General features: G+C 37.9%; 1 long non-coding RNA gene across 1 annotated transcript in view; it reads right to left on the bottom strand.

Annotated features, from left to right (window-relative positions):
• The window catches only part of LOC143669068 (uncharacterized), a 90,910-nt gene extending 80,889 nt beyond the window's left edge, over nucleotides 1–10,021 (bottom strand). Inside the window, exons 1-3 of the long non-coding RNA XR_013168676.1 lie at nucleotides 9,995–10,021; nucleotides 8,759–8,788; nucleotides 7,577–7,621 (exon numbers count right to left, since the gene is read on the bottom strand). This is a non-coding gene — a long non-coding RNA (uncharacterized LOC143669068). The remainder of the gene's footprint in view (nucleotides 1–7,576; nucleotides 7,622–8,758; nucleotides 8,789–9,994) is intronic.
• Nucleotides 10,022–12,055: the final 2,034 nt, after the last annotated feature.

Below are 12,055 nucleotides of genomic sequence, written 5' to 3'. Positions count from 1 at the left end.
CAGAGCCCTCCCCAGTAAGGAAAGCCCTGGCTGAGGGGAGCCGGAATCTGTCCCAGGAATGTGAGGTCTGTTAGCATTGAGGCCTGGAGGGCATGAGGCTATACTTTCGTTTTTATTATGGATGCTTTAAATGGGTTGCCATCCCATTCTCCACCTCTCCCCGCCTCCATAGCTGGCCTGCAAGGTGGTGGTAAATATTTCACCACTGGCTCTCTGAAGGGAAGAAGAAGAAAAAAAAATCCCCCATTTGTGGAGGTTGCTAGTTTCCATGGTGTGAATACTCCCAGCGTGGCCAATATGAAGCTTCCAAGCGCAGGCTGCTGATGGCGGAGGTGGAAGAGCTGCGCACAACCGCGGGCGCACCGCGGCGGCCAGCTCCCACCCCACTGAAGCCCGCCGGGTGTCACTGCTGCAGCCGACCGCAAAGGGCCTAAGAGAAGAAACAGGAACAGTACTTTTTACTTCGTTTTGGGGGTGGAGGGGGAGATGTACGGACCGTGTGGCGGGGGGAGCATTCCACCGCTGAACCACCGCCTACCCCCGTACAATTGCTTTTTGAGAGAGTCAGCCTCTGGTGCTACTGGAAAGATGTATTGCTTGTGTATTAGCAATGAAAATGAAAAAGAAGAGAGGAGAGATAATAGAGAAAAAAAAAAAAAAAAGGTCTGCTTATAAAAGAGCCAAAGAGACGAAAAACAAAAAATAAAAGTTTATTTTAAACTGATTAATCCAAAAGTGGACATGTGCATAGATGGATGCTTTCATTTAATCAAAATATCACCCAAAAAACCCTCTGGATCAATTTTCGGTTCAAGTAAATACTGTAGAGTGAGGGCCTCCTGTGTTCAGGACACTCAAATAGGTCTTGGCGGCTGGATTTTATTTTTATATGCTCTTGTAATTCCCCCCCCCCCCCCTTTTTTCTAGTATAAGTCCATTCTGCAGGGGGAACCACTAGGGAACACGAGAGAAACAGTCCCCTGTGCCAGCGCCGGGGTCGGCTGCATGTCACTGGCCACAAACAGTTTATGGGCATTTTAAGAATTAAAAGTTCTCTGTTGAATGAGAATCACTATTATTAAGCAGTGTATACCATTCTAGAGACACGCCACATGGCGGGGCACGGCAGATGACATTGTGTGGAACAGTGATTGACGTCCTTCCGCCAGAAGGTTTGCGGTGCTCAGACGTAAGTCATACAAAGCAGGACAAACAGAACATTATTACGTCATAAAGCACTTAAATCACGTTGCATTACGAATGGTGAAAAGTTACATTAGAAGTATTATTTTCCCTCATAATTAGCAAAACAATGCGAGTAAGTAAAAGAGAGAAAAGGAACAAAAATGTGGTCTTTCAACATGGAGGACGTTCAGATATGTTTATTTCTAACAGAAATGACCTTGTTGTCTTTCTCTTAAATTCCCATTCTCACCCTAATAAAAATTAGTCTCTCTCCCTAATAAAAATTCTATTTACCAGCTAAAAAAAAAATTGTCCCCACTCTTCAGCTAAATGTTAGCACCGCGCTCTTGGGGAAAAGTTTGATTTTTTCTCAGCACCTATATTTAGTACATGCTACAAGGGAACAGGACACCGGAGATAAGGGTGATGGCTTTTCTTTTGTTATCAATCCCTGTAGTTCAGTGTGACAAGCTGAAAAGCGGAAGAGAATCCAAGGAGAAATCTTTTTTTAAGCTACATTTAGCAAAATCTAAGCCTATAGGTTAGCAATAGAAGGCCATTTTAAAGTGACCATGTTTCTACAAAACATGTAAGCAGAACCTAAAATGAATGATTCCAAATCTCTTCATTTAGCATCTGGACATTACATTGTAAACTCCTTGAAGGTTTGTCTTCAGCCTTCCTGGTAACTCCCAGAGGTTTAATGTGATGCGTATGGAATGCCAATTTAATTCATGGGTCTATTTCAATAAATATTCATTGAGCACTTACTGAGTGCAAGGTGTTGGGCAAGGCGTTGCAGATACAAGCACACGTGATACTGGGGATGCAGAAGGAATTTCTGCTCATTTTGAATATCAGGACTGTGTTAAGAATTAATTTGAGCCATGATCTAACTTTTACCCTACAACAGGTTAATTCAGTTGACTTAGAAAATGGCTCCAATATTGCCCCTAATATACACCCCTGACAATTAAGAAATCCTTAACTATTTTGACTACGATAGAGATAGGTGAGAGAATGTGAATCCAACAGCATCCCATCCTCAAAATATGGATCACAGCTAGAGCTCAGGTCCTGGACAAAGGGCAGAACATTTTTGTCAGCCTCAGACTCTTCCAGATCCAAATTTAATGGGTGGGTGATGAGTATCAGAGTAGATGGAACATATGGAGCACTTTGTGAATTCAAAGCACCATATAGCAGAAAAGGGTAATTATGACAAGTTACACAGAAATCTACAGGGTTAACTTCTGAGCAGCTCATAATATGAAAAGGTGTTTCTCTCCTTCCAGAAAACATTAAAATTGGTTCAGTATCTGGCTATTTATTTTCCACAGTTAGTTTGAGTGATTTGCACCTTCTCTCCATGGTAAGGATTATATTTTGCCTTTACTTTTCAGAATCTTTTTGCTTTACCTCTCTCTCTCTCTCTCTCTTTTCCTCTCTTTCTTTTCTTAAGTGCTCTCCCTTCCACAGAAAACTCGATAACCATTACCATGATTTTTATCTTGTCTTTTATGGCTGAAAGGGATAGAGCCTTGAGCTCATCCAACCATCCCTTCATGTCACAAATGGAGAAACTGAGGTCCTACAAGGTAATGCCAGTCAGAGACAGTGGTAAAGAAGGCTAAAACCCAGATTCCTAATTCTTTCTTTTTTTTTTTTTTTTTACTCTGGACAAACCAACAAAATCTCATGTCCTACCTGAGATTCCAAGTACTTATGGCATTCAATCAAACTATCTACATAAGTTGTATTAGGAAATGCATAGTCAGAATATAAATTTTGTAACAAATAAACATTTTTTGCTTTACTCTCACGCAGAAGGTGACATTTTAAAATATTAATTACCATCTATTTTCAGTACCCTGCAATAATGACATTCCTTTGTTCTTCCTCATGCAAAAACATTTTTAAAATTTGTACATTTCACTATTGTTATACACTCTAGGCATTCCTAGATTATACCATCTCAATCTTTAACATCTATCTTCCTTTCTGATTTCAATAGGTCCCCAACCCTCCTCCCTCTATCATTCTCACATGTAGCTTCATTCAGTGTTTTAACATAATTATATTATAGTTAGGTAGTATTGTGCTGCCCATTTCTGAGTTTTTGTATCCAGTCCTGTTGCACAGTCTGTATCCCTTCAGCTCCAATTACCCAATATCTTACCCTATTTCTATCTCCTGATGGTCTCTGTTACGAACAAAATATTCCAAGTTTATTCACTAATGTCAGTTCATATCAATGAGATCATACAGTATTTGTCCTTTAGTTTTTGGCTAGTCTTACTCAGCATAATGTTCACAAGGTCCATCCATGTTGTTACATACTTCATAAGTTTATTCTGTCTTAAAGCTGCATAATATTCCATCGTATGTATATACCACAGTTTGTTTAGCCACTCGTCTGTTGATGGACATTTTGGCTGTTTCCATCTCCTTGCAATTGTAAATAATGCTGCTATAAACATTGGTGTGCAAATGTCTGTTTGTGTCTTTACCCTTATGTCTTCTGAGTAGATACCTAGCAATGGTATTGCTGGGTCATATGGCAATTCTATATTCAGCTTTTTGAGGAACCGCCAAACTGCCTTCCACAGTGGTTGCACCATTTGACAGTCCCACCAACAGTGAATAAGTGTGTCTCTTTCTCCACATCCTCTCCAGCACTTGTCATTTTCTGTTTTGTTGATAATGGCCATTCTGGTTGGTGCGAGGTGATATCTCATTGTGGTTTTGATTTGCATTTCTCTAATGGCCAGGGACGTTGAGCATCTCTTCATGTGCCTTTTGGCCATTTGTATTTCCTCTTCCAAGAAGTGTCTGTTCAAGTCTTTTTCCCATTTTGTAATTGGATTGGCTGTCTTTTTGTTGTTGAGTTGAACAATCTCTTTATAAATTCTGGATACTAGACCTTTAATTGATATGTTGTTTCCAAATATTGTCTCCCATTGTGTAGGCTGCCTTTTTACTTTCTTGATGAAGTTCTTTGATGCACAAAAGTGTTTAATTTTGTGGCATTCCCATTTATTTATTTCTTTCTTCAGTGCTCTTGCTTTAGGTGCAAGGTCTATAAAACTTCCTCCAATTATAAGATTTATAAGATATTTCCCTACATTTTCCTCTAACTGTTTTATGGTCTTAGACCTGATGTTTAGATCTTTGATCGATTTTGAGTTAACTTGTGTATAGGGTGTGAGATACGGGTCCTCTTTCATTCTTTTGCATATGGATATCCAGTTCTCTAGGCACCATTTATTGAAGAGACTGTTCTGTCCCAGGTGAGTTGGCTTGACTGCCTTATCAAAGATCAAATGTCCATAGATGAGAGGGTCTATATTTGAGCACTCTATTCAATTCCATTGGTCAATATATCTATCTTTATGCCAGTACCATGCTGTTTTGACCACTGTGGCTTCATAATATGCCTTAAAGTCAGGCAGCGTGAGACCTCCAGGTTCATTTTTTTTCCTTAAGATACTTTTAGCAATTTGGGGCACCTTTCCCTTCCAGATAAATTTGCTTATTGGTTTTTCTATTTCTGAAAAGTAAGTTGTTGGGATTTTGATTGGTATTGCATTGAATCTGTAAATCAATTTAGGTAGAATTGACATCTTAACTATATCTAGTCTTCCAATCCATGAACACGGTATGCCCTTCCATCTATTTAGGTCTTCTGTGATTTCTTTTAACAGTTTCTTGTAGTTTTCTTTGTATAGGTCTTTTGTCTCTTTAGTTAAATTTATTCCTAAGTATTTTATTCTTTTAGTTGCAATTGTAAATGGAATTCGTTTCTTGATTTCCCCCTCAGATTGTTCATTACTAGTGTATAGAAACACTACAGATTTTTGAATGTTGATCTTGTAACCTGCCACTTTGCTGTACTCGTTTATTAGCTCTAGTAGTCTTGCTGTGGATTTTTCAGGGTTTTCGACATATAGTGTCATATCATCTGCAAACAGTGATAGTTTTACTTCTTCCTTTCCAATTTTGATGCCTTGTATTTCTTTTTCTTGTCTAATTTCTCTGGCTAGAACTTCCAACACAATGTTGAATAACAGTGGTGATAGTGGACATCGTTGTCTTGTTCCTGATCTTGGGGGAAAGTTTTCAGTTTTTCCCCATTGAGGACGATATTAGCTGTGGGTTTTTCATATATTCCCTTTATCATTTTAAGGAAATTCCCTTGTATTCCTATCCTCTGAAGTGTTTTCAACACGAAAGGATGTTGAATTTTGTCAAATGCCTTCTCTACATCAATTGAGATGATCATGTGATTTTTCTGCTTTGATTTGTTGATATGGTACATTACATTAATTGATTTTCTTATGTTGAATCATCCTTGCATACCTGGGATGAATCCTACTTGGTCATGATGTATAATTCTTTTAATGTGTTGCTGGATTCGATTTGTTAGAATTTTGTTGAGGATTTTTGCATCTATATTCATTAGAGAGATTGGGCTGTAGTTTTCTTTTTTTGCAATATCTTTGCCTGGTTTTGGTATGAGGGTGATGTTGGCTTCATAGAATGAATTAGGTAGCTTTCCCTCCACTTCAATTTTTTTGAAGAGTTTGAGCAGGATTGGTACTAATTCTTTCTGGAATGTTTGGTAGAATTCACATGTGAAGCCGTCTGGTCCTGGACAGATTCCTAACTCTTAATCAAGCATTTTCTCTAGAGCATTTGACCCAAGGGAAAGAAATAAATCCAAGTTTTGAGATCTCCTTAGATTTGGCTTCAGAGGGTAAAAAAAAAAGTTATATTATCTAACAGTTGGGTTGGATAAAAATAATGTGAATCACTTGTTGACTTAGAATGGCCCTTGAATGAGAAACACAAGTCACAATAGAGGGCTTCTATATTTGTCTTGAAATATCTATGTATTTTTTTGTTTGAATGTATGCATTGTTTATCCATTTGTCTATAAAGAAACCAAAGCCAAATATTCCTCTATGCACATATATTCTAGATTATTTACAACATATGGAGTCTCGTAATCACAGTAAAATTTTGGGTCCAGCCTCTAAGTTCCTCTGTTAATCAAATCTAGAAACCCTTCCTATGATGTCTAATTTTAAGTATTGTATTTTCTCAGTTCTAGAATTTCCATTCAGTTCTTTTCTATAGTTCTTTGTCAATATTTTCAGTCCTTTCTTTTAATTCCTTAAGCATATAAATATAGCATTTGGAAATAAATGTCTGGATTGTGGTGATGAATGTACAACTCTGTGATTACACTGAGAGCCATTGATTGTACACTTTGCATGGATTGTAAGGTGTGTGAATAAAACTGTTAAAAAAAAGTCTGATAGGTGTATTATCTGGATCTTTATGGGTTTGTGTCTATGATCCATTTCTTTTAGGTATGTGGTTATATGGTATTGTCTCTTTTTGTGCTTGGTTATTTTTGACTGAGTGCTGGACATTATCTACAAAGAATTATGGAAATTGTTTTAAGCTCTTAATGACATCATCTTTTTCCAAAAATGATTTCCTTTTGCTCATCGCAAGTAGCTAGCCTTGAGTCACTAGCTATCTGAAATTGGTATTAACCCAATTATGGATTAAGATGATTCAAAATAACTTCCATCTCTTTGAGGGCTTGTCTATTGTTGGAATTGACAATCATCTCAAGGGGAAAAGTGATCCCCAAATGCCAGGTTCAGTTCTCTGGCTTCCTTCCTTAATCCTACAATTCACTGCATTGTTATTGATCCAAAGAAAAATCAGTGAGTCCTTCAAAAATCTTTCAGATCCCCATAATTTCATGTACTTAGTTTAGTATCATGCACTACAAGATATACTTTTAACTTGATAAATTTAATGTAATTTTCTAAATACCTTGAGCTTTGTAATTCAAATGGATACATTTGAATGACTCCATAGACCTTATTCTGTTTTCCTCCATTTTTCTCTACTAATACTCAACAATTTTATATCTGAAAAATCTGAGACATTCCTTCATGAAATTTCAGAACTTTTGAGTATTTTTGAGGGGTAGAAATCGACAGGGGTCCTGGTATGCTCTGCTATCTTACTAATTTGATCCTCTACCCCCATTCACCTCTTCTTCACTGTTCTTTCCTCTCTTGGCCAAATCTTACATGTGATCTGCTAGCATATGATGAAATAAATGTACAAGACTAATGCCCTGAATATTTGTGGATGCATTCATTACTATCCTTTATTAATTCTTTACTGGCACCCACAAATGGGTTCATTCTAAAATACAAGTGCATTTTATGCTTCAGTACAGATTTTTTCCAGAAGAATTGAAAGAGATTTCTAAGTCTTATGTTAGAAATTAGAAAGTAGGTGATCATTTTTATCCCAATAAGGAAGCAATGATACAGAGGAAATAAGTAAAAAAAGGTTTTACCAGATTGCTGATTACAGTACAAAACAAGCCTCCTGATTTTTCACCCTGGAATTTCAGTCATAAGAAGGTATGAAATAAAGAGTAAGATGATCAGATATAGCATTTCTCTTTTACTTTTTTTAAAAAAAAATATCATTGTTTTAGTTACCTTGGGGAGCAGGAGTTATTCTCTTTTTATAAACATGGACAGAAACAATGAGTACTTTCATTTTGCCTCAAATGCAAAACAGTGGCTACATGAGGCCAGAAAGTGGTATTGTAAGATCAGTTCTCTCTCTAAATTTCCAGTTCCTATCCAGGTAACTTCTAATTTTCATAGATCCTTGCAAGGTGAGAAGAACGCTTTTGGGGGGGCGGGGGGCAGGGGAGGTTAATCCTGGTTTGTACTATTTTTCACCTGTATCCTTTGTTTGTGAATATTGCCTTTCTGGCACTTTTTGTCCTCCCTCCACCTCTCCCTTCCTCTCCACCCACATTTTGGAGATCTGGTTACCCTTATTATAAGGTATCTAGTATAGAAAGAAAATTATTTTTATAAAGAATAATTTTTAAAAAATATATAACTTGGGCAGTGCAAACGGTGGCTCAGTGGCAGAATGCTCCCCTGCCATGCCAGAGACATGGGTTCACTTCCTGGTGCCTGCTTGTGCCAAAAAAAAATAATAATAATACAGAACTTAATTTCTGGAATTTGCAACAGCAGAATTTCTAATAGAGTTAACAATCACCACATATATTTCTACAGAGAGAAACAGAAGCCAGTGGATATTCTCACGGCCAGCAGAGAAGAATATCCCCAAATTCCCATCATCCACAGCAGTATAAAATGTGGAAGTGGACCCCAACAACAGGGAAGATTATGTCGGCATTTAAACGCTAGTCACAGCTGTGGGTCAGGGGTCATTCACAGATAAGACATAGAAGATAACTCATGTCTTTGCTATTGATGTAAATAAAATGCCATGGTGGGCAGGGTGCCTTGAAGGAGATGGAGAAAGGGAGGAGTGGATTGGGAAGGGAGTAACTCTCCCTGCCTCCTTCTTTCCAACTTGTGCATAAGCTGAAACTCGTAAGGCACCCAAGGACGTAGGTTTACACCAGAGCAGGTGCAAATATTCAAGGTTACCATGAGTGCCACTCCAGATAGCTTAGAGTCTAAATTCTACAATCTGTCACCCTGACCTTGTCCTTTCTTCAGGTGTTTGTACGGCCCTGGAAAAGGAAATATTTCCATTACATAAAGGAAATTACAAAAGTGGCACATCCAAACTCTCCAGAGTAATTAATTCCAATATTGCACCATTTTGTCATAGTTACCAATTTCAGAACCATTGTAAAATGTTGGTTAGGGACAGGGGTTAATTAATCTTATATGTGAACATTTTTTGGTCTTTTATTTAATTAAACCCACTGAAAAATCTTTGTCATTGGTCCTTTCCAGGCACATCGGTTCAGTGTTGACTTCCAAGAGGCAGTAAGATTTGGAAAAGGAGCATTCTCACCCAGCTGTGATCTGTTTATGTATGCCTACACTTTGTGGATCTTATGTGACAATCCATATCTGCCCTATCTGGCTTTTTAAAAAGGGATTAGTTATTTTTAAAGGCACAGCTGTTATATATAATTTAAGCTCATTTGGGTTCCTTATGAATTACCCTTATTTCAGGCTCATATTTATCCTAACATTTGCTACATCCGTAAAAGAAGGGAAAAAAAAGAGATTGTTACTTCAGCAGATAGAAGTGCTCCCAGTGACCTGCCATTTCTTTGAAGAAAGGAGCTGGTGTGAAATGCCCTTCTCATTCCTACAAGGTCCTCTGGGGAGGGCTGTCATTCACACCACCTGGGAGGGCTGAAGCAGGACACATGTGCTGCGACACGGAACATGCCAGGAAAAATAATGAGATTGAACAATGCATTGCTACCATTGCAATCACCTCAGGCTGACAAAATTTTCCTAGCCAAAAAAATTAAGCATGTTTTTCAGCAGTTGCTCTCATGGTATTTGTTTAGTTTTTCAAAATAAGCCACCGTGTGGTGCCTATTTCTGAGAAACACAGTAACTTACTGTGAAATAAAGCCTTGGCTCCTTTTATTGGAAAATGGTATCAGTAACCAAGAGGTCCTTGGTGATATATATGAATTTCTATATGTGCCCATCTGTATCTCTATTAAGCTAAAGATACTAATGTTTTCAAATCTGACCCAGTACCACATGGGTCATTCTCGGCTTTTTTCCTTGCTTGTCCGTAACCTTTCCTTCAAACAGTGAGGAAGCTGGCTCTCACTATCTGCCATCCATTTACTTAATTGTTCAAATTCCAGTATTCATGCATAGTGGTTTCAGAATTGTTACCCTGTACCCATATGGTAAACAACGTTATCAACCAAAGTACAGTGCTTATATATAGGTCTTACTTCAGTCAGCAACTTCCCACCATTTCATTCAGTAAGATTATACCATACATTTGGAATACCATTAGATTCTTTCATCACAATCTACATTCCATCCTGGAATGTAAACTTTGCATGTATTCAGGTTCACTTTTTGAGCTGTGAATTTCTACTCTCCCCTCAAGGAGGTGAAACATAATTCCCCACATTAAGTGTGAGCTGCCCAGTGACTTATTTCCAAAGAGAACAGTATGGAAAGAAGGTGCCATGGTCAGATTCATGTGTCAACTTGGCCAAGTGGTGGTACCTGTTTGTCTGGTTGGGCAAGTGCTGGACTGTCTGTTGCGAGGAGGACATTTCATAGAATTAAATCATGATCATGTCAGCAGCGTCCACAGCTGATTCCATTGGTAATCAGCCAAAGGGGAGCGTCTTCTGCAATGAATGATGCTTAATCTAATCACTGGAAGCCTCTTAAGGAGGATTCAGAAAAGACAGGCTCTCTTTCTGCTTCGGTTGGTGAGCCTCTCCTGTGGAGTTCGTCCAGACCTTCCATCGGAATCATCAGCTTCACAGCCTGCCCTGTGGATTTTGGACTCTGCATTCCCGCGGTCACATGAGACACTTCCATAAATTTTATATTTGCAAGTGTTCCCTGTTGATTCTGTTTCTCTAGAGAATCCTAGAGAAGAGGTTGAGTAACTTTACTCAACCAGACAAACACTCCTCAGCCAGGTGAGTATGGTGAATATCCCCAGTGATAATTCTTGTGGATAGTATGTACTCTTGATGTGATGGGATGGGAATAGCATTTCACCTCTGTGGTCTTCTTCCCAAAAACCCATACCCGAGTCTGATCATGAGAAAAACAGACACGTCCAGTTGAGAGAACCTCAACAAAGCACCTAGCCAGCACTCTTGAGGATTGTCAAGGTCATCACAAATAAGAAAAGTGGCACAGCTAGAGGAATCTAAGGAGACATGATGACTAAATGCAATATTGTATTCTGGATGGGATCCTGGAGCAGAAGACAGACATTAGGTAAACTTCAAGGACATCTGAATAATGGATGACCTTTAGCTAATAATACTGTATTAATATTGGCTCATTAATTGTGAAAATGCACCACACTATTATGAACAACAGGGAAAATAGAGAGTGAGGTACGTGGAAACTGTTTTCTTCACGTTTCAGTAAACTCAAAATTATTCTAAGCTAAAAGTTTATTTTTAAAAGTGAAATAAATGAAGTAGGGGAAAATAGATCTTATACTTTAAGGAAAAAAATGCTTTGCCAACATGAGGAAAAGAGATTATTGAGAATTTTGCTTCATTCAGGGTATAAAACATTTTTTCTAATAAGAAATCTTGTAGGTTTTTTTTAATGTCTTCTAAAATTTAAAAGTAGGGCACTCCCTATGAATCTGACAAGTGAGAATGACCCAGAGGAGCTTATCTCCAAAGTTGCTCAGATTTCTTACCTCACGAATGAGCTGATGACCCAAAAACCTTATTTCAAGTGATAGTATTTATTAAACTGAAAATTGTTATACTTGGGAATCCTGTTGAATCCCATAATGAGTAATTGAGGCATAAGTTCACTTCTACTTTTATTTGGGTTCAATTGTTTTCAGTGCACTAGACCATGTTCCTTAAGAGGGAAAACTATGGATTATGCATCCCTATTGTATGCTCAAAATTGCACGGTGTAAATTCTTTAAAAAAAGAAAAACAGAAGTGTGTGAACGTCCCTGGGATACAAACCCTGGCTTAATTATAATTAGCATGGTGCCTATTATTTGACACGGATGAAGTAAAGATGCCAGAAATGAATCAGTCAATTTTGTGTCAATGACATCATCAGAAGGAGCTTTGAAGGCCAAGTCACAGCTGAACAGGCAGCATTCTTCCAGGAATGCTTGTTTCTGTTGTTAGTTTATTTATGTTTGTTTTTGTTTTTGTATAACTCTTTTAAATGTTATGCCCTTGTCTCATTCCTTTTTTCCTCTGTACTTTTAATCATGGTTTTGTTCTTGTTAATAAACTCTAATTCACATTTCAGTTGATTTATGCTGATTATTAATT

The sequence above is a fragment of the Tamandua tetradactyla genome, chromosome 25 (genome assembly GCF_023851605.1).
Source record: "Tamandua tetradactyla isolate mTamTet1 chromosome 25, mTamTet1.pri, whole genome shotgun sequence".
Lineage (NCBI taxonomy): Eukaryota > Metazoa > Chordata > Mammalia > Pilosa > Myrmecophagidae > Tamandua > Tamandua tetradactyla.
The sequence above is the reverse complement of the archived record's forward strand: the minus strand, read 5'-3'. Positions and strand labels throughout refer to the sequence as shown.